General features: G+C 35.5%; 1 long non-coding RNA gene across 2 annotated transcripts; it reads left to right on the top strand.

Annotated features, from left to right (window-relative positions):
• The first annotated feature begins 13,711 nt into the window (after positions 1-13,711).
• Positions 13,712-18,954, top strand: LOC106793448. 2 transcript variants are annotated; one of them, XR_001382420.1, is made up of 2 exons: positions 13,712-15,162; positions 15,465-18,954. It is a non-coding gene; the product is annotated as an uncharacterized LOC106793448 (long non-coding RNA). The 2 variants fall into 2 exon arrangements; XR_001382419.1 differs by having other exon boundaries at positions 15,279-18,954.
• Positions 18,955-26,234: the final 7,280 nt, after the last annotated feature.

Genomic DNA, 26,234 nt, shown 5'->3' with positions numbered 1-26,234 from the left:
ACAGACAGATACACATATTTTTCTATATAAGTGAACATGTGCATGCACAGACGACAGGATATAATATACATTTAAGTGGCTCGATGATATACAGTTGGTAGAACGTGTCATCGTGAAAATAAGGGCTCAATTCATGTTGACTCTCTCTCTCTCACTCTCTCTCCCTCGAATCAAAGTGAAATATAATACATCAAAGGGTGACCACTGAAACGAATTTCTAACGAATAAACAATTTTCAGGAAACCCTAATATATAAACGAAAATTTAACGCGTTCTCTATTCGTTTTTACACACGTAGAGTATCATTAAAATTAGGTAAAAGGGGATTAAAAAAAGGATCGATGCAAGATACGTAAATACTCAGTAGTCATGTGTATCTATCTATCCAATTATTACTGTTCGCACACAAACACGCAAAAATACATATCGAATTATTGTATATAAATGAAAATAGTGTGTATCCAAACGTAGATACATATGCAATGTGTGCATGTAAGTACAAGGAATAACCTCTAGCCGGTACTAGAATCTATTTTAAGAAGCTCCCCCCCTACCACCCCCTTCCCCCTACCACCCGGTGGGTGACGCGCGCTCGTCCAGAAGCAGAAAGCATATCCGTGAGTCTTTCCTCGAGTGGCTTAGCCCTCGAAAAACGACGAACGAGCGAGCGAGCTAGGAAAAAAGGTGTCAAGGTTCGCTTTCGATTGCTAACTTTTCAATTTGTCGAAGAAGAGAATGGTGTTAGAGTAGGTTCGATTGGTAAAAGGTCCGCCGATGCCAGCCACGACTTTTACCGAGGTCGCGACTCGACCGAAAAGAGAATCAGAGAGAGTGAGAGAGAGAAAGATGGCGTGTGCAAGGGCAGAAAAAAGGTGGAGTCTACCCTTCCTTGGAATTCGAGAACACGGATCGAATGATAACTCACTTTGCCGATCCCTTAATTACTCGCTTACTCTTACAAATAATTATTTAATCTTACAGGGAAATAAATAAGAAAATATGATTTGATTTTTCGATCAATCCTATCATTTCGATGGGAAACAATTTTCGGAATAACTAATAAATATGTTTAGCAAGGAAATTGGACATTATAAAGAACTAGAACTTTATTTTGATCAAATTGAACGTTTCGTCCCTTTATTGGGACTTCTTCAGCAACTCAATCTCTAACGTTCAGAGTCTTTTATATTTGAACAGACATACATTCTTGTAATTTTCAAAAAAAACTAAACATCTAAACTTCGTTATATCCTAATCCGTTATATATTTATACACTCGAACAAAATATAACTATTATCAGCCGTAAAACGGGCAATATTTTTCGGCTAATAAACTTTCTTATTTGGGTTATTCTTGTTTTTTATTCGGATAATAAAACCTAGATCTAAAATTGTTCTGCATTTTTTCATTCCCTATATTGCACTCTCTCTTTCATTCTCTTTTTCTCTCTTTCTATCTATTTTTCTGCTTGCGTGGAGCTTTAATCGACGCGTCAAATTTCTGGCTCGTTGATAACCCTCTCTCGTTAGATAGATGCAAGCAACTGTGCTTATAAACCGTATCGTCGTTCGCTTTTCATTTCCAAAAAAAGGAATGGGGGGAAAAAAAGCGAACGTTTTTCACATGACGCAGGATAACGTTAAAGGATTAAATTAGTCTCGGATCTAAAAAAAAATGTGACAACCGAATGAAAATTAGGTTTATCGAGATTGAGAATAAGGACGAACAAAATAAGTGGAATAAAAGGAAGAACCAAAAAAAAAAAGAAAAAAAGAAAGAAGAAGAAGGATCCTGTCAAGAGGAGGATTGATTCGTTGAACCCAATGAAGAAGGGTTCATAGAACAGAGTTCAAAGAAACAGGAAAAAAGATTTCTAATGACGAATGCGGTAAGACCGGTTTTATCGTGCAAATAAGGAAATAATAAACTACGCACCTCATAGGCTAACATTTATCCGCCTTGACGAATTTACAATGAATTGTTATCGATTATTCATTCCATCCTCCTAGCTAACTATCCGTCATCTAATCTGTCACAGATTGCAGTTACAAGTAGTATTATCTTCGCACGTCTCCTCTATGTTATATAATTACTCTACTTAATAAATATTTCATAAATTCTCGGTGTGGTGTATGATTTTTTATGAAATATGATACTGCGTTTATTTCACGCGAAAGGTAATACGTAAGAGTAATGCGAATTTATTTAATTGAAAGGAAAAGAGAAAAAAAAAAGAGAGAAAAAAACGCAGAGGATTTTCAAAGTGAACATACACACACACACACATATATAAAAACTATATAAAAGAGGCAAGAAAAAAAAGCGTTAACTGCAAAAAAAAAGAAAAAAAAAACATAATAAAACAGAATGGAATCAAAATGAAAGGAAACGCGAATGGAATTTGTAATTCGCGTTTAATAACTCGACGACTTATGAATCGAATAAACACATTGTAAATAATGGTCGACTCGAAAGAAAAATAAATTGCAACTTACGGACGGATAATCACGCGAGCGACGAAGCATTTAATCTCTCGTTACGTTTACATCGATGACGCAGCTTTATTATTTATATTTCATCAGGTACCAAATAATAACCTCATGCAATAATTGTCAAGTAACTAATGATCGAGCTGCTAGCGCTATCATTTGCTAATTAATTAACCATGACTATTATAACGACTATAAGAATCGCGTTGAAGATGTTAACAAGAAAAAAGAAGAAAAAAAAAACCAAACACACACACACACACACGTTTAAACAAGGATGTTTCGCGTGTTTATGAAAATGATCTCAAATAAGAATCTGAAGAACGTGAAAGAATCTCGATAGGACATAGATGAGTTAATCGATAAATCAAGGAAATATTGTTTTGAAAAAAATGTTAGATTAGAACAAACAAGACGAGAAAGAATAAAAATGAGCGAATAATCGTTAGGACGACGACGATGACGATGACGATGACGACGAGCTATGGCTTATTGAAATGCAGCAATTCGTTTAAATTAGTTCTGGTTCGGTGGGTCGCATAGAACGACTATGTTTCTCTCTTTCCCTCCCTCTCCCATATTCAACATGAAATTGGACCGAACGTCGATCGATTAACTTCGTCTTCTTCGATAAACATTAATCATCATGCTGATCCGTCAACGTTCGTCAGAAAAAGGCGTTAAACTTTTTTACCGAAGATTAACATGAGTAATAACACGCGTACATATACATACACCACCAACAATTCCTATTGTTATTTATCTTTTTCTCGTATGTACAAATCAACGAAGAACGAATTCAATTTGTTTCTTACATTAGAATGGGTTATTAAATATACATATATTGTACTACGAGACTACTATATGCATTAATTATACGTCAAATCGCACGTTTTAATCTTAAACAAAGAAACGGATTCAATGGAAAAACCATATAATGCACTTTTCCAACATCCCTACCTACCATTCTCGCATACTTACGTTACGTTCTTGCGTTCTTAAGAAATTACGTATGCAGTTTTACATTTGTGTGCGTAATTCTCGTTATTATACACATATACCTATAATATACAAAGAAATAAATTGGAAGGATCGTGCGTTTCGAGTTCTTCCGGCCAAGTTAATCGTGAATTTTAATTGACACCGTTTACCGAGAGAATCCAATAAAAATGAGCTAACACGTATAATTCAATACATCGTAAGGGCAGCGTATGCGTGAATGCGTTCACGCTTCTTTTCTTAAATTTGTCGATTAAATACTCGACAACGATGACGACGACGACGACGACGACGACGACGAGCGAAATTCTTCGCATCTGCGTTTAACCTTTAAGAAAAATGATGCCTATTTGACGAAAAGAAGTCGTCATTTAAGTATTTTTACTTCTTTTTTTCTATTCTTATAACATCGCGGAACTATTTCGACTCATTCTCATTCCAAATGAGTACTTTTTTTCCTACTTTCGACCCTGAATGTAGGAAATGACACGTGGGTGTCCTCTCTCTCTCTCTCTCTCTCTCTCCTTCTATCTCTCTTTCTTTCTTTCTTTCTTTCTTTCTTTCTCCGTCCATCTAAACGTATTATTTATATGTATGTGTCCATGTAGATACGTGCTGATGGTACCTGAGCACGCGGAATACGTGTTTGTTCCAATGTCAGCACGTCAATTAAAAATGAACGCCTGCTTAGAGCACAGCCTTATTAAATCCGCCCCACTCTTCTTCTCTTTTCCTTTTACTTTTTCTCTCTCTCCCCTCTCCTCACCCCTCTCTCTCTCTTTCTCTCACTCTCTCTCCCTCTTTCTTTTTTCTCTCTTTCTCTCGTTTTCTCGTTTGCCACGTTCCTCCTCTTGTTCGTTACCNCCACCCCCACCCCCTACGACCATAACTTTCCTACCTAAATACAAATACATCTCAAAGTTACATTATTATTCTCTCGTTCCGTATATTTGTTTTCTTTTTATAAAATCGTTCCCACGACAAACTCGACGACTTTAGGACAATCATTCTATTGCCAACAGTTTCTGATATAAACTGGCTCGTTAACGAAAACTAAAAAGAGAACAATGTTCCTGAAACTGGAAAGAGGGAGAGCGAGAGAGAGAACACCGGTTGCAGTTCCGTCTTCTAACTTTTATCTTATCGTCTTTTGTACTGTGCAATGCCACTTGCAGAAACGTACCACCACATTTACCGTCTTTCTCCTATTTCTCTCTTTACAATCAATATTTAATTAAAGATTTAAAATAGCCTTTGGTTAATATTTGTGTGCGTTCCACTTTAGAAATTAGAAATTCTATTCATTAAATCTTACTTGGTTAAATCAGTTTTTTGCGAGCTGAGTAAGATGATTATACTAATTCGAGAAACAATTAAACAAAAATAATATAAAGTATGAAAAACGTATAAACGTGATATATGACACGGAGTGTCGTAATTGATTTCTATCGGAATAGAAACAATTCTACTCATTTGACACATTACTTTTTCATTCATGATATATCGATTAATTCAATACAAATAATATAAGTACGAACCCAACCGTTTGTATCCATATTGGTTTGCAGTTTTAAATATGTACATAGATGCGTAATCGTTTACTACAGGGGATATGAATAAAGTTTTACAACATTTCCTATATACATTCACATATATGAGATACATATATAGTTGAAATCCACTGAATTTGTGATCAATGGATTAAGCGCTAACGACTCTTCCGAGTGTAACGATTTATTTACCAAGCCAATACAACACGTTTATTTAATTGTTACGATTCGAACGATATTTTTCAAATAAATAAAAGAAATAACAAAAGAAAAAAAAATAGTTAAAAGTACCGACCAAAGGCGTTGTTGAATTTTCATTTCTCGAGGATGGAAATAAAATGTTCTCTCTCTCTCTCTCTTCTTCTTCTTTTCTAATTTTTCTTCTTGTGTTTTTTTCGTTCTATCTATCCCTTTTTCCTCTGGTAAAAGGTTCGAACGTTAATAAAGTGGGCATGTATCTAGTCCATCGAGAATTGGTGGTCGCAAGCGCGAACAGCAGAAACTTTAATTAATGAATTATTCACGAGGCGAAAGTATACACAAGGAAGAAGAGTACTGAAGAAGTCAGTATTGAAATAAATCAAACGCCTTGTGTCCCTTGTAAAACCGAGGTCATCGTCGACTATGATTCGACGATGTGAATTCCGAGAATGCCTTTTAAGAAATACGAACGAGTATCTGATCTCTCAACTAATATAATAATAAACAATCTGTTATGTGTTCTTTCGGTGTTCTAAAAAAATCTCATTTCGACAACACTTCGATAAACCTTATCAACAATTTAATTATCAATATTCTTGTCGAAAAAATATATTAATATATAAGTCTCAAAGGGAATTATAGACGGTTAATAAAATCTGATGGACAATTTATTTTGAACTAGTTGGTATTTCACAAAATATTTTTTATAATTTACAATTATTTTGTGAAATAACAACTAGTTCAAAATAAATTGTCCATCAGATTTTATTAACCGTCTATAATTCCCTTTGAGACTTATATATTAACTTATCAACAATATTTCTATAATAACTAACATACCACATATATTTGTATATAAATATTTAGTATATATGTTCGTTGACATAACACTCGCATAATTATATCCTATCGTGGGATATATTAATTTCTATATATTCGCATAAATTTGTTACTTTCCTACTTTTGATAATATATATATTTTTGTTTGTTTTTTTTTTTAATATTATCTTCACCGCGAACACGTCGTTAGAGGAAACCAATAAGGAAGGTGTATTTATTGTCCTCGAGAATTTTTCGAAGAAACGTGCAGACGTAATGCGTACTCGTCGTTTAGGGAATTTTCATTTAATTTGACGGTATGAAAGAATAATAATATGTAGAAATTCTAAATATACGTGTAATATATGAAAAATGCAATCATTCGTGACGACAGTCAAACCAAACTAATGAGATCTGCCGTACGACTGTAATGTGATTCATAGTATATCGAACGATATCGCGTATCGGTGTCAAAATGGAAAGATTAATTGTGAGAATGATTTAACGATTTCTTTCAACGTTTCGTTTAATTTTATTCCGTATTTTCTCAAATTACATCCAATCTATTTATAGTTTCCAACTAAATTATTGATATGAATTTCACATTTTGTGTAGAACATTCTTCGTAACCTTATAAAAAAATTACGATTCTCTTTATTTAATTTTTTTTTTTTTTGTATAAGTGTAATTAAAAAACACGCTTTTATCATTATTTCCCATTTTTATCGTAAACTTTATTAACAAAAGTTGAGAAAGATGCTTTTTTTTTTTTTTACAAATTCACAGAGAATGTAATTTAAGCCAATACTTTAATTAAACGCGATATTTCTCATTTTCGACTGTTTGTTTTTTTATAGGAAGAAAGAAGAAAAAAAGATGAATGCTGTGGTGAGAGATGGCAGTGATAGGATCAGTAAAACACATTGCAAAACCATGAAAAATTGAGCTTGTAAGAAGAGACGCGTGCGCGAAACCGTCCGCGTGGGTAGCATAACTTTACACGAGACACGACAGTTAAAAGCATTATTCAGAATGGCCGCTGACTGGTAGGTAACCCTTATGAAAGAATCGGCTAAGCTAACACGAAGGGGTCAACAATGGATATATTATCTTTTTAGTCTCGCAATTAACTGGAATTCTAAAGTCGGAACGAGAGAGCGGTGATGAGAAATTACGCGAGTGATCGAATAGAATACTTTATTCAAAAACGTGACGTGACGTGACGTGGTATGGTATGGTATGGTGTGGTGTGGTGTGGTGTGGTGTGGTGTGGTGTGGGGGAAACGAATATAACGCAGAAATGAAAATATTTATTTTTCGTTCTTTTTTTTTTTCCTCGCTTGTATTTTCTTAATCTTCGTTTAATCAACAATTGTTGTTTTTGTGTGTTGGATGAAGAATGTCATTTAAACGAAAGAAAAACAAAAAGAAAAATGAAGAAATAAAGCGGTTCGTACCCTTTTACGCTCGAGAACAAATCGGTCGAACGCTCGTATATGTATCAGCCAATTAGTTTTAACGATCAAGGTTTCGTTGTATTTCACTCGACGAACGTTCGTCGAGTGTACCAATCGTCCAATCACGTGTGAATCACGTCCGAAGCCTGTGCATTTGAGTAGAATGCCATTATGTCCGTTCGCGTATCATTTCTTCTATATCGTATCTTAGAATAGATTTTCTTTTCCCCCTTGTGTGTAAATAATCAAGCCACTTTTTGAAATATTTGTCATTCATACAACACAACGCACCGAGCTTAACAATTTCTTCTTTAATTTGAGCGCGCTAACGGGACACCCATGGCTCATCTCTCATCTACGCGAATCAACGACATATGTTCTTCATGATCTTGATTAGAAAAATGACAATCGACGTGGCAACTCGATATTTTCTACCGTACTATTTCGTTAATTCATTACGATTAAAATAACACGTTGACACGGATATCAATTTTCTAATTGTTCTCTTCATCGCGCACCTAATTAACCTGTGAGAAAACGTCGATCAACGAGACGATATAAATATGCGATTAAAATATTATTTCAAATGAAAAAATAAATGAAAAAGAAAGAAAAAACAAAAATAAAAAGAAACGAGCCTCACTCTTTTTAGTCGATCGATGAATTATACGAAGAGAAGAACAACAAGAAGAAGGAGAAGAAAAGGATCCTCGATGTTCCAATTAAAGCAGGGGGGGCATCCAAGTAGTGATGATGGTGATACGTATCTCTTGATAGTTGAATCAAATTCGGTGTAGTCCCGATATAAAAATTATCCAAGAGCAGGAAACAAATTGTCGTCGGGTGTTCGATGATAGAATGTCTCCCCTTCACTCGTCGCGTACGAAAATAAATCGAACACAATTCGTTAAAAAAAAAAAAAAAATCAAAACGTTATATCGAAATTGTTCGCGACGAACACACTCTAATCGAATTCTTTTCAATAATCCTAAGTGAAGTAAAAGGATACACACGTGCGTCAATTTAAATGCCGGCTAAAATAGGCCGTCTTGGATTAATCTGTGTACTTATAAAAAAAAACAAAAAAGGCGGATGTGTGTACAATGCGGAGGTGATCTCTCGGAATCACACGCGGCGCACTGAGGGACCGACGGACGCTCGAGAGACTGACTCTTGCGGCTGTGGCAGGCACCAGCTGAGAGTGTCGAGAAGCGCAGGAGGAGAGTTAGATCGACTCGGAGGAAAGGAGAGAGAGAGAGAGAGAGAGAGAGAGAGAAACACACACACCACACACACACAACAGAATCAGAGAGAGAGAGAGAAAACGCGCAGGAGCAGGGAAACGCGCGCTGCTCGAGCGCAGCTTAGGATTCGAGCGCAACTTCGAGCACCGGCCGGTTGGTTGGTTGGTTGGTTGGTTAAAAAGAAAGGACAACCTATATCTGTGTAAGTATGATGTATGATATGTGTATGACACTGCTTGCTGCTGCTAAGTTCTGTTGTGTTGTTGGTTGGACAGAAGGACGAGAATAAAATAAAGAGATAAGGTCGAAAGAGAAACAGAAAGATAGGCAGACAGGCGGACAGACAGACGGACAGACAGACACGACAGATCCCTCTACTCGTTCTTTACAGAGAGACGTGCTTCCGCGCGAATGCGAGAGGAACGGATTCGTTCGCACGAACAAGGAGAGTGAACCGTCGATGAGGAAGAGGAGAAAGAGAGAGAGAGAGGGTGGCTGAGAGGGAGGGAAGGAAAGAGGGAGGAGAATCCAATGGTGATGGTGGGGTCGAGAGGAAAGAAGGCCAGCTGTTTCTCCATTTTATTACACGTCGCCCTTTTACCTTTACCTTTCCTCCCTTTTTCTATTTAATTTATCACGTTTGAAACAAGGAAATGATTTAAAATTATTTTTGAAACAATCGACATAAAATCGATATAGAATTGATCTTTCTTATTTTCTTTTTCTTTTTTTTTTTTCACCCATTTGAAACGATCTTGTTAATTTCCTAGAAAGCTCTTCGAAAGTATCTAACTTCCATTCAATTCGTTCGGGGTTTTACATTCTACTTTATCAACCGAAAAGTCGATTGAATGTATACACAGGAAAACTAGTTATCCGATTGACTACCTAGGTGACGTTGAAATCGAACGTTCCCCACTTTATCGACGAAAATGCAACGCTTCGATCAGAATTAAAATATACAATATATCAATTCGTATGTGTGTGTGTGTGACATCATTAAAAGCGCGTCATCCTACTGCAATAGGAGGAATTCTACGTATATATATATATATATATATATACTATATACGTATTAGATGTAACGTAATTGCTAAATGGAAAAAGATGGCTGATTAATAAAGACATAGAAAATGTGCACGTTAGATATAAGATAGGATAGATAAGAGGAAATAGGAAATAATATGATCGCAATAAGATTTCATCGTTGAAGCGATTAGCTATTTTTAAACACCTTAAAAGTCAATTATAGCAACGTGATACTATATATACAACAGGCGTTAATTGGTTATCGTATCGCGTGTCCAATGAATCGGAGTTAAACGAATCGTTGTGGAATAACGCGCGCGCGTAAACGATTATTAATATACACACTTTCTACATACACGCGACGTAGATGACAATTTTACAAACAAACAGACACACATTAACAGGACACGCAACAAATTTACTGTATATGAATAAACGTATTTAACTAACAAATTTATCCCACATATGATTGAACATATATGTGTATATCATCGATTATATTATTTAGCTTATCGTATAAATTCGAAAAGAGGCTTATTCGAGCGAATATTTTCTACCGTCTGATGCAAGGATTCGGGTCAGTGGTTCGAGTTCTTTTTTTTTTCTTTTTTTGTTTTTCAGAACTCAATTTTTCAATTAGGCATTACGAGGTTCGCGGTCATCCGTGGTTGAAACACAACCTTTCCCGATTCTCTTGAGGGAAGAATCCAACGGATTCGGACGTCATTGAGCGAAACGGCAATGAAAAAATAATTTTTTACTCAAATATCCAACATCGCGAATTAAAGTCCAAAGTTTTAAAGGAGAGAGACCGACTGACAAAAAAGAACAATGTTTCATTGTATTCAAGAGAGATATGTTACTTTTCTCATATACATATTAGGATATATCGCAAGGGGAATTTACCGAACGTGAGTGATTGTTAAAAAGAAACGATATGACAAGAGTCATAAGATTAAATCACGTATCGCTAAAGACACGAGAATTTTAGCCTACCTTACACGCATGAATTATTAATTGGTCCTTTTCTTGTCCGTCAGCCAACATCATCATTTTTCTTCCGTTCGGTAAACGGTTAAAAGTGTATATCTATTTTTAATTCCTTTCTTTTACAATGTTATACGCTAAATGTTGAACACGCGGCAAATCCAATGTTGAATTCTAATCGCTTCCGGGTCTCGTTCAATGGAAAAATATGCGCCAATGTGCTATAAGGCGGCCTTTTTGTTAGATGAAATCTTAAATTTTTTATGAATCGTTATTTCCAACGGTCTCGTAGTTGTACAACGTACAACACTCGCGACTTACGTGACTCAAGATATTAATCAAGCTCTCATTTTTCTATCTGTCTCTCTCTCTCTCTCTTTCTCTGTGTTCTTTACTCAGGGGTAAGGTCGTGCATAAAATGTAAAGAATAGAAAACCTCGTTCGTGTGCAGGTAAATTCAGTATGGAGGAACTTGCGTGCAACTACGCAAACGTATCTCTGCAAAGTGTCGAAGTAGGATTTTTCTTCGACTTTCTTTCTCTTTCCTTTCACTCCTCTGAAACTTGTCATTCATGAATCACCGAAGAGCAAAAGTGTGTTAACACAATCATGTCCTAAATAAAGAAAAATATCTCGTGTAAAGGTGGTAAGTAAGTAGGTATATAACATACATATATACTCTGGTGTCTCTTTTGAAAAAAAGAGACGTTAGGCTAACGTCCTATTTAACATGATTCGCTCCTTTAACGCGATTTTAACCAATTTATTCTCATTGTCGTATTTGGCAATGAGCATGAGAGGAAATTTGTAAGAGAGAGAGAGAGAGAGAGAGGTTAGAACCGAGTGATCATTAAACGTCCCTGGCCTTGTCGACGTTATTTCTAACTAAATCTATCTCGTTGAAAACCAATTTTTCTTACAGGAAAATGTCAACGATTACATGAATGCCGAGAATAGGATATAACTAAATTTACGGTGATATTTACCTGCCACGCCCAACTAAGCTTAATTAGAAGGTTTCATCTTCTTTTCAAATAAAACAGTGGAAACAATCTAAACTCTTTATAACTTTACCATGTTATTATTAAGTTAAACACTTAAGTACACGTATACGTGTAATTTTTCAATCCTATTTATGTAATCTATTTAATAGCATTTTTATATACTTTTTTCAAAGTATTTAATTGTTCAAAAATGTGTGGCGTTTCAAATTCATATCACGCAAACACGACATTTCCAAGAAAAGTCATTAATACCGGCCGTGTTATCTGATTTCAATGGGGGAATTTATTGCTTTTTAATGTAGCGGCAGATTTTAATGTTAGTTCAAGGCCAATTTATTTTTCTTCTTTGAAATATAAACCTACATTTTTTTCTAACGGCAACATATTTCATGTAGACAAAAAAAGAAACAACGAAGTAACTTTTCGTCCGAAATCTTTCATTCCAGTGTTGAAAAAAATTAGGTTATGGAGGGTTCAAGACTAGACTCTCTCTCTCTCTTTTTTTTTCGACGATTGGAAGAAAAAATGGACACGTTAGAGTAACGATTTTGTAGTTTTCGTTGAAGAAAACGAAAAGAATAAGAAGAAGAAGAAGAAATGATACGATAAAGAAAGACTTTGTTGTCTTCCAGCTCGAACTTGGAGAAAAATGAAAGGAATGGAAATTTGAAAACTATACGATTCGAATATTTTTAAATTCAGACTTGCTTATTTTTCTATAATAAAAGTTAGTACGTAAGTTTTCTTTAGTCCTATCTTAAGAATATAAAGTTTCAGTCAAAGTTTTCTTAGACTGCTCATTTAACAATACGAACTACGGTTCGCGTAATACTCGCGAGACTGTGTTGTTAGTTTGATCCTATATATGAAAAAGTCAAAAGCCAGTTTTACGTTGTAAAGCTTCTTAAGAGACACGACGATGTAAAGAAGCATCGTCATTTTTCCTCGTGACAAAAATGAAACCGATCGAATCTGTCAAGGTATTCGTTCTCTAACGCGTAATAAAGATTACATAGTTAATAACGAATGATCGATCCTTCGTCACACGGAAAATCATTTCTTGGTAGACATTTCAAAACTCTATACAAACATATATATATATATATTCAATTACGAACAAAAGTATTGACTCGAATTTTATTTTTCCCTATACGTATTCTATAAATCTAGAAAAAAGTACGCGTTATTCTATTTAATTTTTTTTTTTTTAAAAAAAAGAAGAAATTTCTCTCCAGTATAATAAAACTTCAAATATATTATAAGCCAAAGGGATTAAATGACGAGTAAAAAATAAAAAAATAAAATAAAATAAAAAGAGAGAGAGAGAGAGAAATAATAAAAAAGACTATTTTAAGCTATTAGAAGATATTTTCTTTTCTATCCTATACCCCTATTTCGTTTCATACAATAAACTTTAGCCCCTCGGGGGGGAGTATATTTTACAAAGAAAAAAAAAAAAATAAAATAAAATAAATTGAATATAAAGAAGTCAGATTCTTTCCAAAAATTTACAATGGACGTTAGAAGAAAATATGTTCTATGTCAATACTTTAATTCAGCATCACATATATATATATATATGTGTATATCTGTATTTGCGCTCATATTTCGGAGGAAGAAAAAAAAACGAAGAGTCCTTTGAATTAGATCGTGTAATCATAGGAAAAAGGGAATAACCTTGGTCCGTTGCGCGCGGGTGTGCAACCAAGAGATCTATATAAATGTAAGGGGTGCGAAAGTGCAGAATGTTGCGTTGGTAGGGGGTGGTAGGAAAATGGGTGGGTGTTAAGGGTGGTGAGGAAGGAATGCAGGATAAACCTAGATCAATACGGACAAAAGCTTAGCGTGTCTCTCGCCAAAGTCGCGACACACGCGGTATCTACTCCTCCCTCTTTATATTTTTCGATTAAACTTTATCAGTATAACTTTTTTCCTTTTTACGACAGATAGAAATAACAAACAAAAGAGAAAACGTAACACACATTACTTTGAATGATATTTTTTTTTATCAAATCCTCTATCGGAAGAATAAGTTTGATACACTTGGATTCGATTTATTCGGATACGCAAATACCAACAAGCCTATCTGCTTTTGTATCGATCGATACATCGTTACTCAAGGACACGAGATTTGTCGAAAAGTGATTTTGCAATATTCTTATTTGTGTATATTTTAAAATATGTATAAGTAAATATCGAGATGTATTATAATATGTCAGATAGAAAACGTACGTGTACAGAAAGAATTATACATTTTTCAATTTTTCTGACCCTCTTAAACGCGACCTTTGTTGCGCGCAAAATATAATTTTCCTACGATATATACAAATCTTTAGAAAATATTAAATTCCGGAAGGAGAATGAAGAAAAGAGAGAACTTAAGAAATGTTATGCAGGTATATAAATAAGCATGTACTAACACAAAGACATACATACATACATACATAAAGTACATATTATATGTATTTTGATAATAGTCGAAAGTTTTTCATCTAATTTTTCTGTGCCTAACGCAGATGGCAAATGTCGGCCACTCGATTAGTCATGCACTTTTCTTAGAAGTCGATAAACGCCGTTGCACTGAGTATATGACTATTCTTGTTCCAAGGTATATAAATATTTATCGATTCGTATCAGCTGCCAACCTGGCCACCTGCGCCGCTTAAACGCAAAAAAGATATCCATCCTGCTATGGACTTCCTTTCTTTCTTTTTCCCCCCCCCCTCCCCTCTGTCTTTTTTCTTCACATTTCTTTTTTTCTATTTTATTATTTCTTTTAGCTACGATCAGCACTGTAACCACTGCGAAAAAAACAAAAAAAAACAAAAAAAAAAGAGCTCAAAGGTTTATTTATTTATTATATACACACGTCCTTTTCAGCAACATTTTTATTTCTTATATCTACGATGTGACGATAACGACGACTATTGTTCCGAACGTGTATGTGTATCTATCGTATACATTTGTACCTATCATCGGCAATTGAACTATCCGTTAACGCGCGAAATCATTCTAGACAAGACTGACTTGATTAATGCACGATCGAACGAAATTACACGAATTATGTTACATGGGATAGGAAAAAAAATAAATTGCTTTGCAATAATCCTCAGATATAATAAATCGCTTTACAATACATACACGCGATACAATAAAAAAAGAAAAAAATGAAAGAACAAGAGAGAGAGAGAGAGAGAGAGAGAGAGAGTAGTAGGACAAATCGCATGATACGAGAGAATAAAAATGCACTTTCCTTTTGCATAATAATGTTCTTTGCTCAATCAATGAATCCCCTTTTAAATAACGATGAATAATTTATTTAGGATTCGATCGAGTACAGAAGGACCATACGAACAAAAAATTGCATCGCTACATCGACCAAGGTAATACTTGTTCGATTCATTTTTTATCATGTTTTTATATATCTCTCTCTCTCTCTCTTTCTTTCACGCTTTCTCTCTTTAACTTTCTTGTTCTTATCGAATGTAATACATAACAGCTGGAACAACAACTAGAACACAGCCACGAGTTTGCAATTCTAAGACTGCGATGGAAAGAGATGGGAATATAATAGAAAGCCGACAACGAAGCGCACAAATTAATCTAAACATTGAATTTTACAAATCGGGATTATTTATTGTACAGCTACGAATCAGAAAAATAAAATGTCAATTTTAATTTTTAGCGAATGATTATAAACGAAAGAGAAACAATGATAAAATTGATGCTTGTGCAAGGATTCGTAACAAGCATAGAAAAACGGCTGGGGAAAAGAAAATAGAAAATAGAAAAGAAAAAGAAGAGATTGATAAAAAAAAATATAAAAAAGGATTGGGTCTAGAGGGTACAGGTTGAGCACATCAAGAGCTTTATTTAAGAGCATATATGATATGCACGACAATCACGATGGACGACGTGTCTCCCATGTGGCTTGTGTGCGTTAACTTTGAAGAGAACATGTTCTGTACAAAAAAAAAAAAAAAAAGAAAAGAAAAGAAAGAAAAAAAAAACATAAAGAAATTATGGCAGCGTGCTTTATGTGCATGTCGACGATAAAAAAGCGGGTACGGCACGACGCGTAGATCATCGCAACTTTTTGCTTTATCGCTTTTATCTACGTCGTCGTCCTGTTGCCTTTTCTTTTTTTTTTTTTTTTTTTTTTTTTTAATTTTTTTTTAATTTTTTTTCTCCTCCTTCACATATATCTTTTTTTTTTCAGGCTGCAGTTTTCGATACTCAATACGAGCAAACAAAGAATAAAGAAGAGTGATTGCATACATGAGAGGGTTGTTTTCCTGGTTGTTCGGTGGTTGCGAAGTTACGGAACGCCTTGGTCGCCATAAGGCGAATCTGGGCAAGGTATATCTTGTCATGTTTCAACAAGTATCGTTTTCCAAGGGCCTCTTCTCCTTCTCTCGACCTTTTATCCTTGTTATTCCTTCCTACACTCTTACTCCTTCTTTTTCTCTCTCTCTCTCTATCTCTCTCTCGTCGAATCACTTGATTCGCAAAATGTTAACTTGATTTTTAAGAAATATCATCGATATTTTATCCCATGCATGATTTTATTTATTTTACTAAAGCACGTTGATTATATTCTTTCTTTCTTTCTCTTAATTCTCTCTGTGTATTTCGTCAGGGACGAATTAATGAAAATCGATCGTTTATCTGGTTTCTCTTTCCATTTGTCTTATTCTTGACGTAACTCGATCCTTCTTCTTCTTCTTCTTCTTCTTCTTCTTCTATGTGTCGTCGTTTTCTTCTTCTTCTTCTTGGCTTTGACGTACACGCAAAGGTTGTGGGCGGAATTCGTTGCAAATAAGCGAAGAACAAAGAGTAGAATCGCTCAAGTTCAAAATTGGAACATCAGTCTTCCAGATCTCACTGATATCGATATTTGTCATCCACCGTTATTATTTTCCCTTTTTTCGATCGAAAAACTGATCGATTATATATTTTTTTTAAATTGAATTTACGATAGACGGTAGTACTTCTTAGATTTGGAAAGAACGTAGCAAAAATATCGAATTAGATTTCATTTTCGTAATCCACTTTTTCTTCAATTTTTCTCCTGTCGACTCGAAGACAGACAGAGTATGGTTTTTTTTTTTTTTTTAAATATGAACACTAGGTAAATGCAAGATAAGCTCTGGTTAAACGATAGCACAGCCAATATTTTAATTGATAATGAAGTTTTAGTGAAGCATTTTCGCTGTCCAACACTTTTCCTTCATCCATTGTATGTTTCTATTTGTCTTTTTATATCTCCCTATTTATTTCTCTCACAATAATTTTATTGCAAATATAGTCGATGAAATGTTGTACATACCATTTAGGAATCTTTCTTCTAATGCTTTGTAACGGCAAATAGAGCGTCTTGGTAGTCAAGGTATTGGACATGCGCGTTGAAAATGATTTTCTTTGTCAATGGCAGCGTTCAAGAAGTTTCAAGGAATCAACAAATCGCAACCCCTCCACCCTGTTAACTTCGATTAACAAAAAGAAATTTGTGTAATTCTTCTCCATTTCGATTCCTCGATTGACAATTTGAAAGATACAAAATTTCGATCAATATGCTGAACAAATGAAAATGTTTTCTCTTAATGTAATCTCTCCCTCTCTATTTCTCATTTTCTCTTTTATACATATACACACGCATACATACATCAGTAATTTTTTGAATCTTTTCTATTTTAAACACTTTGATCAACGTTTTAATAAAAAACAAAAAAGATAATAGATCTTTGCGCAGATTTGGCATCGATAATACTTCATCATACTTGTTATTTTCTTTCGAATATTAAATACCGTTTATAGAAAAAAAATGAACGAATCAAAGATCAAAGATATTTCGTGCGAAACGACATTCAATAAAAGAGATTTCGCATCGATATCTCCGATGATAACCGATTAATATTAACGATAGGATCGAAAGAATCGAAGCGCGAGAAATGTATCGTGCTTCTTCTAATCGATTGTTATCCTTTTTTATACCACTCAATGAACGACTCCAACCCCATCGTCCCCCCTTCGTCTTTCGCGGTAATTCACTCATTCGCATAGCGTTGTCCTTTCTATTTTTATTTCTACTACGAAAATTTAAAAATCAATTAAACAATGAGAATCTTAAATAATGTCGAAGGAAACATGTAGATAGTTCAAAATGTTCGTATTGACGTTGCATACGACTCGAAGGTCATCCTTTGATTTGTATGTATAGATAAAGATAGATAGAGATAGAGATAGAGATAGAAGGAGAGACAGAGAGAGAAAAAAAGATCGATTCTCTCTAGGAAATAGTTTAAGCGCCACCACGTTACGGTATCCTTAAGAGAAAGTATTATAGAAGAGATTGTCGATGCGAAAGGAACTATTTTCCTCCCCCCTTAACCACCCTCCTCCGACCTTGTCTTTCTCTCTTCCTTCTTATCAAAGAGATTACGATCGCGGTATGGAAAATCAATCGGCAATAGGAGAATCGTAAGAATAATGCTCTCTATATATATATTCAATGCTAAGGAACGTGACCTAGATGAATCGCCGCCACGCCTTTTCCCAACGGCTAATCATTTCTGAACCACCATCTTGCTTTTTGTTTGTTCCATTAACGATTCCTTCCTTCCTTCCTTCCTGGGTTACTTCGATGTTCCTTTCATTTTTAGTTTTGTTTCTTTCCTCAGGAGTTCCCTTTCTTCATAATTTTCAACTTCGTCGGATGCTACGTTCTCCGTATCGATTCTCGAAAGGGTCGCAAGGTCTGACAATGAGAAGGCATCGTTCTGTCTCTCCTTTAACTTTTTAGTTGTCAGTTGATATCTATCTAAAGCATAACTAAAGATAAACTTTGACGCGTCAGGTTAAAGATTATACCTTATTCTCTCGTTTATATATTGATTCAATTTAGAAACGTTTACATTCTAAGGGATAAAAAAGTCAACTCGTCCATTTTGAAAGGGTTTTCTGCATCATCGAGCTATTACCAGTTAACAACTGCGCAAGCTCGCCATTCGCTCTTTGACTATTCGCTCGTTAAACAGACGACTCACTCCTTTTAACTTTCTTCTCATATAATCTTTCGTATCAACTCTGTCTCCTCCAGTATTGTTTTCTACGTCTCTCGTCATTGACTTCTTCAATGACGGCACGACAGGTGGTAGGATGAAATAAGAGATAGATAGAGTGACAGAGACAAAGTTAGGGAGATAGACAAATAGATAGAGAGATAGATAGATAGATAGATAGAGAGACAGAGAGAGAAGGAATCCTTTCCAATAGAAAAAGATAATTGAAGGTTGAAGGAGAATAGAATCGTCGAAAGGTAGACTTCGATCACTAATATTTTTTCATTAACTCAAAGAAAACACTAACAAATCGCGAAACGCGACTAGCGAGTAAGCGACAAGTAGCAGGAACAGCAGCAGCAACAGCAGCAGCGCACCAAGGGAAAGAAATTCTTCTCCCCACGGAGAAACAACTGTGATCCCGACATTTGTCTGTTTTCTTTTTTTTTTGGTTGTTGGTTGTTGTTCGCTCAATATACAAGCTGGCCGCAAGATTTAATTTTGAAAAGTTAGCGCAAGCGACGACGTTTTACGGCTTTCCGCGATATCTCCGACTCGGTCAGTGGTGGTTGCTAGACGCCTAGACGCCTCTTCACCTCTCGACGTTTCTACCAAAACTTCTATCCATCGCCGTTTCGTGGCGCTGTCGGCGTCGTCCTTCCATTCCCGTTTGTTCCTTTTTTCTTTCCCCTTTCTTTTTTTTTTTTTTGTCAATTTTCCTCAAATGACGCGACACGCGACCACGCTCGGTAGATGAATTCTACTGGAATTTCAATCTTTTAACAATTATAGTCCTCTTACACGTTTCTTCATTATCATGTTTTTTTCTTGTTCTACCGAGAAACGATTTTTGTTCATTTGCCAAATTTAAAGAAGACAAATTTGTATCCTTGTAACGTGGGATAAACGTCAATTTCATTGAAGAAATCGTAAAGCGTACGCAGGACTCTTATGCGCATGTCTACCTCGCAAAATTGGATTTATAAATAAGACACGTTATCAGATAGACTGGGTCGGCTATTTTCAGGTATCGACCAATCAGTGTTAAGGTCAAAACACGACCACGATAAGCCGAGGACTCCGGATGTTCGTTGTTGCGAACTGAACTGATTTTGGATCGGCATCTTGCTAGCTTGTTACGTAGACTTCATGAAAGAACACTCGCTCAAATAAAAAATGTAGCTATTATCATCGTGAAAGGATATATTCCTGTCGTACAACGATGCAATCGATAACTTATTAAACTTTCTAACGAAACATGTTAGTTGTGAACATGGGAATTATAAGAACGAGTTAAAAAACCCGATTGATCGAAATCAATCAAGGATTTTTCACGAAAGGGTTTAATTCCGACTTTGATGACAATATAGAATATTACAGATATTTCTGTACCTAAATGTTAGATTCTTAAACGAAAAGCGTGAACAATGAACGATCGTTAAGACCATTTTGCTTTGAATAAAAGGATCAACGAGAGAGCTTTTAATTCGACAATGATATAATTAGAACGGATCATCATGTTCGTAGCAATGGAAACGTGCAAGTGGCGCGATCAAACGGCAGAAAGTGCAAGTTTTTAGATCGCAATAGGGGAGTTGAACAAAGCGTGCCATCTAGAGACCTACGAAACGAATCGTAAGAAAATATTGATCGGACAAATGGCGCCGATAAACGATTAATCTTCGATCAATCAAAATCTAATTATATGCGAGATCTATTTAAAGTTGCAGTTTACATGGCCCTTCGAAGGATGAACATCATTTTTTCCAATTTTATATCTTTGAGTTAAGAACCCCACCAGCAGCCCACTCCTTCTCAAGCTCCTCGTTCATCGAAAAACGCAATAATCCGCGAGCTTGATGGATCGTTCGAATAATAGGTTCAGGCGTCGTTCCTAAATTACGAAACCTTCTTCTTTATTTTTTTGGAAGAGCGCGAAAGACAGCGTTATTTCTAGTGAGCGAAAAAAAAAAGCGATAAAAATTGACAAACTTACAATGAAAACGGCCATGATGTTTCCAGCTTCTGTGACGGTCGTTTTTCGTGTTTCGCAGCATGACGACTTTCAATTCCATGGCAACTACACGAAAAAGTATTCAATTAATAATGTATTTATTACTTGTCTTGTTATCTTCGTTAACACTGATCAACAAAAAACACGATCATTCAATTATTAATTACTTACTTTCGCAAAACGATCGTTGCGTAGTCTAACATTCGATCGTGTGAAATTACTTCTAAACGTTTAATAACGTTTAAACGTTTTTATCGCAAAAAAAAAAAAAACGATACATCATCGAAGAAACCTCTTTCAAATTAACCGTTAAACACGCGTTAACGCGTAATTACAACCCGTGAAGATTATACTTCAAAGGAAGCGCTAGCTACCTGATTTATGAACAATTAGATTTTATCGCCATAAAACGTTGATTTTATTAACACATTGAACGTAGACTTTCCAGGATTTCCTACAATTAAGATCTTACCCTTCTAAGGTAACGACTGATTCGTTGAAAAATTCCAACGATCCAGCAAGTACAATGGAAGTTAAATTATAAGGGTAACTATTCATGAAGAGTAATATTACTGCGTCAATTGACGAATCATGACTCGTCTTACTGGACGGTCCTATTTTCAGGTAAATTGAATAAAAATTAATAAAGAATTGTACCGTTTTGAAACAATCTTGTAACAAATCCAATCAAAGAATAATATTAATAAAAAAAAGAACAAAACACACAGAGATACTGTTTTCTTAACTATTTTCTCTATCCAAACAAAAATATAGAATCTTATTAAAGAGAAAACAGTCAACGATTTGAAATGTTAAGGGATCGCGCGATTGTCCCCCAGGAATTTGAAGGAAAAATTTGGTACGTCCCCTGGTATGGCCCTCTCGTTGATTCCCGTACCTTCTATCAATCATAATATCCTTGAAAACTCGATTCGAGCCTCCTCCGCCTCCCCAAAATCAATAGTCCAACGCCGACCTTGTTGCCTCGAACACGTCATGATCTCGAACGGGGTATTTTTGAAAACACGAATGGAGAAATACATAGAAGAAGGGATTTACTCGAAAGGGTCGATCGGATTAGCCGATCAAATATAAGGTCTAAGTATGCATCCCCCTTATAAGAATAAGTATACGATGTATCACGCATATGCTATTAGATTTTCAACAAATTCAAATCAATCGTTGAGAGATGCGTTACTCTTTTAATCGTTACATTTCAACAATTTGATCGAATATAAAAGATAAAATAAAAAAGTGTCAAGTATTTATGTAAGATGAATTAAAAAGGAGATGAAGAATATTGAAAATGATAAAGAAAGGATGTGGGATTGGGTCTGCGGCGTCGCGACCAGACGCGCAGAGTCTCTGCACGATCACAATCAACGACAGTGGTACATGACCGAAGCAAACCCGGTCGATATGAACGTTCTTCTGACCTACAGAACGTAACGTCTAGGTGTCTCCCTCGACGGTCAAACGCACACGCAAGCAAGCACCGCGCGCGAGACCAATTGCTACTGTAATATAAGCAGCAATAGAGACAAACGCACACTACTAACATACATAGACGGAGTAGTATACAAACGTAGTAAACATAGGTGTGCATCATGCATATCACAGAAGAAGGATTTGCATAGGCACTCCCGTGTAAAGCCGTGAATCACAGATATTCGTTCGATCGAGATACGTGCGAGATTCGAAGTGCTTCATTGTCTGGCGCGAAGGGTGCTTGACCTTCCTCAACATATGGAACACGATCGGTACACCAACACACCTTGTCGTTTCTTCTTCTTCTCATCGTCCTCGTCATCGTCGTCGTCGTCGTCGTCGTCATCGTAGCCAGCAGCCATATTAAAAACTCGCTTACAATACGAATCACCTAGATATTAAGCGGTCTTTTGTGTACCAAGGTGTCCTCTTTCTCTCTCTCTTCTCCCTCTAGTACATACACGTGTATATGTATATATAATCTCTTTCGGTCGCTCTCCAATTCAGTTGGTTGGTATACGCGTTGCCGCGGGACGTACCTACGTATTCATGGGACTACTTTCCCTTTGCAACACATACGATCTATCTATACTCTCCCCTTTCTACCTCACCCTCCTCTGTGTTACCCAAATCAACTGCTCTCAGCCCGTTCCGCGAGGTCGAGCGCCCTTTCGAAATTTGCCGATGGCCAAAGACGGCCTCGAGGACGTAGTGACTTGCTTGGCCTCGAATCCTAGATCCTTATCGAGTAGCCGAAAGCCGAGGAAAAGACAGTCCTATCGAACAAGCAACCCTGACGACAACGACAACGACAACGATGATGGTTATTCTCTCTTTTTCTTTCAACCCTGTTAAAACGTGTATCACTGATTCATTTGCAATTTGCCGTTACCTTGTACGAGACATCGATCAAACAGCAAAAGTTAATCGCTAAGATGATAAAGCCTTTCTTTCTCCTTTCTATCTATCTATCTATCTATGTATGTATCTATCTATCTATTCCTTTCCTTAGCTACGGAAGGAAGAGCTTTCCTTTCCTCCATTCTTTTCTTTTCTTTGCCTTTCTCGGGCCTATTAAAGACACGAGAATCTCGATGAGTTACCTTTTCTCTCCCTTCGTTCTATATTCTAAATCGGCTGCCCTATAAAAAGATTATTCTTTTCGTATACTCGATCTGTCAGTCCCGAATAGAATCTATTGTAAGTATATATATATGAGTATAGTTAAGAATATTGATTATCTTTCGCGAAATAATTCGTGATTTTAAGATAAATTAATGAAATTTTTGTGATTTATTATAATATACCTGTTACACGCGATTCTATTCGCACATTTTTATATGGTATAGAGAAATGCTTACGACCTTCGTTGTTTAGTTCGCTTACGTCATCGAGTTGCCGTCCTAATGGCGGTGTTTGTCCGACCGTGATCACTGACCGATATGCCAGTCAGCTTAAAGCTATATCAGTTAGACTTAAAGTATCTACACTTTTTGTTTTTTTATTTCTCTCTGTTAGAAAATAAGAGAAAAATACTTGGAGAAGTCGGAAGAAAGTTTTTTACTTGTTTTATATATATATATATATATATATATATATATATATATAAGATTTTAACCACAAAGATATCTCCAAGCGTGTGTATACTCCGTTGTAGAGACTTTGACAGACAAGGTGAAGATTAAAGGAAGAGAAAGCTCTTGTCGTTCTACGTTTTTTCCCCTCTTTTTGCAGAAAAAAAAAGCGCACTGTTTGTCGCTCATTGTAGCATGCCAGACTCCATTGTATTTTTCTACGGCAACGGTTATTTTCGCCTTTGAAATATTTTCGAACTTTTTTTCAACCGCGATTTCGCGTGAAAAAGTTAAAAGGCGCGTCAAAAAATTAGGAAACACTTGCCAACCAAAATTAGTATTTCTTTTGTTCTTTCTTGCTTTCTTTCTTTCTTTCTTCGTTCATCGATTTTGGCCACTTGCCTTTATTTCAAATACTTTTCTTAAGTCACCAAAAAATATCACACGGGAATTTTCTTTATACGATTAATAAGTTTTACTTTAAAGAGAATTTTTTCAAATTATTCGTTAAAAAAATTTGATACAAGTAAGGATCGTTGATGAAACCTTGAAGGAGCTTGCAAATGAAAATGTAGTTTCGTCCTAGTTTAACTCTGTGTGCGTGCGTAAGTGTGTTTGTTTCGTTGAATCAGCCAGTGTATTTTTATTCATATATATGTTTATATATATATATATATGAGCAACTCGAGCGTCGAGAGCTTTTACACGCAACTGAAAAAGAGAAACTCGTTGAAGGAGAGGAGAGCCGTCCACCATTTGTCCACATGATTGAACAAATGAACTCACAGGAAACGATTTAAGGACGAAATCCTCTCTACGTGTTCTTACAAATCGGCTCGCTGCATAGATTAAAAAAAAAATATATATCCAATCCCTTTTTATTGGTAATTTATCATCGACATCTTTCTATCGGAATGAAAATAATTCGACAAGAAGGATATGACGTATGACCTACAAAATGAAACGTAGATCTAACAATAAGAAGAAGAATAAGAATAAAAAGAAGAAAAAGAACAGGAAGAAGTTAAAAGGAAGAGAAGGAGGAGGAGAAGAAAGGAAAAAGAAAAAGAAAATCTAATTAGCGACATATTAACTAATGATCTATCTATCCCGATTGATTCTAATTTCTTTTCTCATTTATCCAATAACGCGCATTCGGCATGCAATTAATTATTATTTTTCATCTTCATTCTTACTTTAGTCGTTCTATATTCCGCTATTTATGGAACTTTTGGAAAGTAGATATATATATATATATGTTAGTAGATAATATATCGATATACAATAGAAGGTTAATCGTCATTAGTGAACGATAGACAGCAAAAAGAGCTGTTCTTAGGTTGATCCTCGAGAATGGAGTAGTACGACAGACGGAATCTACCGCCCTAGGCAAAGGGAAGGAGATAGTATCTTCTCTCTCACTTTTTCTCCCTTCTCTTTGTATGAAAAAGAACACTTAGGGAGTCTTACCGTGCATATATGTACGTTTCCGCGTAAACGGAGGCTCAACGAGTACTCTGGAGTGCACTGAAACTACAAAACGAACGAATCTATTGTCTCGGTTGGATGCTCGACTTCTTTTTCTCGTCGCAACCCCCCACAATCTCTCTCTCTCTCTCTCTCTCTTTCGCTCTCTCACTCCTTTTACAATTTTTTTTTTTTAAAACGCACCTCATGCAGACGATCGTTACAATTGCTTCACGATAAGCCATTATTTCTCATGATAGTAGATATCACGCGCTTACTTTTCTGGTTTTTTTTTTCTTTTTTATTTTCCTTTTTTCCTTTTTTTACAAAGAAACAATTTCGTTTGTAATGATCGTTCGTCGTTATCGCACTTATTACAAAATTCCACACAGACGAGTTCGAAGAAACTCTATTTTTTCTTTCTTTTATTTTCCTTAGACAATTTGTCACCGCGTTGATTAAAACGTTCTCTCTCTTTCGATTTTACCCAAAGATACCTTGTCGCACGCAACGTAAAAAGAAATAGAAAAGTAAGATTTGAAAATTAATTACGAAATAGTAAAAAGAAAAAAAGAAAAGAAAAAAAAAAGGAGAAAAAGAAGCAAAACGGCTACTTCAATAAATTTATGCCATGTGAAACTTACCTTAATCACTTTTTATTTATTGTCAAATGCCATAGCGAGAAAAACGTGATTAAAGTAAATAAAAAAAGTTATAATGTATACGTAATTTATAGCAATAATGAAAGTCAATTATTGACCAAGACATGCAATATGAGAAAAAGATTTGTAATGAATAGAGTGCGTTTCCTACACAATATATATTTATATATATATATAAATGTATATAAT

Source organism: Polistes canadensis, unplaced genomic scaffold, assembly GCF_001313835.1.
Source record: "Polistes canadensis isolate GaletaPanama2010 unplaced genomic scaffold, ASM131383v1 scaffold_14, whole genome shotgun sequence".
In the NCBI taxonomy this organism is placed as follows: Eukaryota; Metazoa; Arthropoda; class Insecta; order Hymenoptera; family Vespidae; genus Polistes; species Polistes canadensis.
This window is presented reverse-complemented; position numbering and strand designations above follow the sequence as displayed.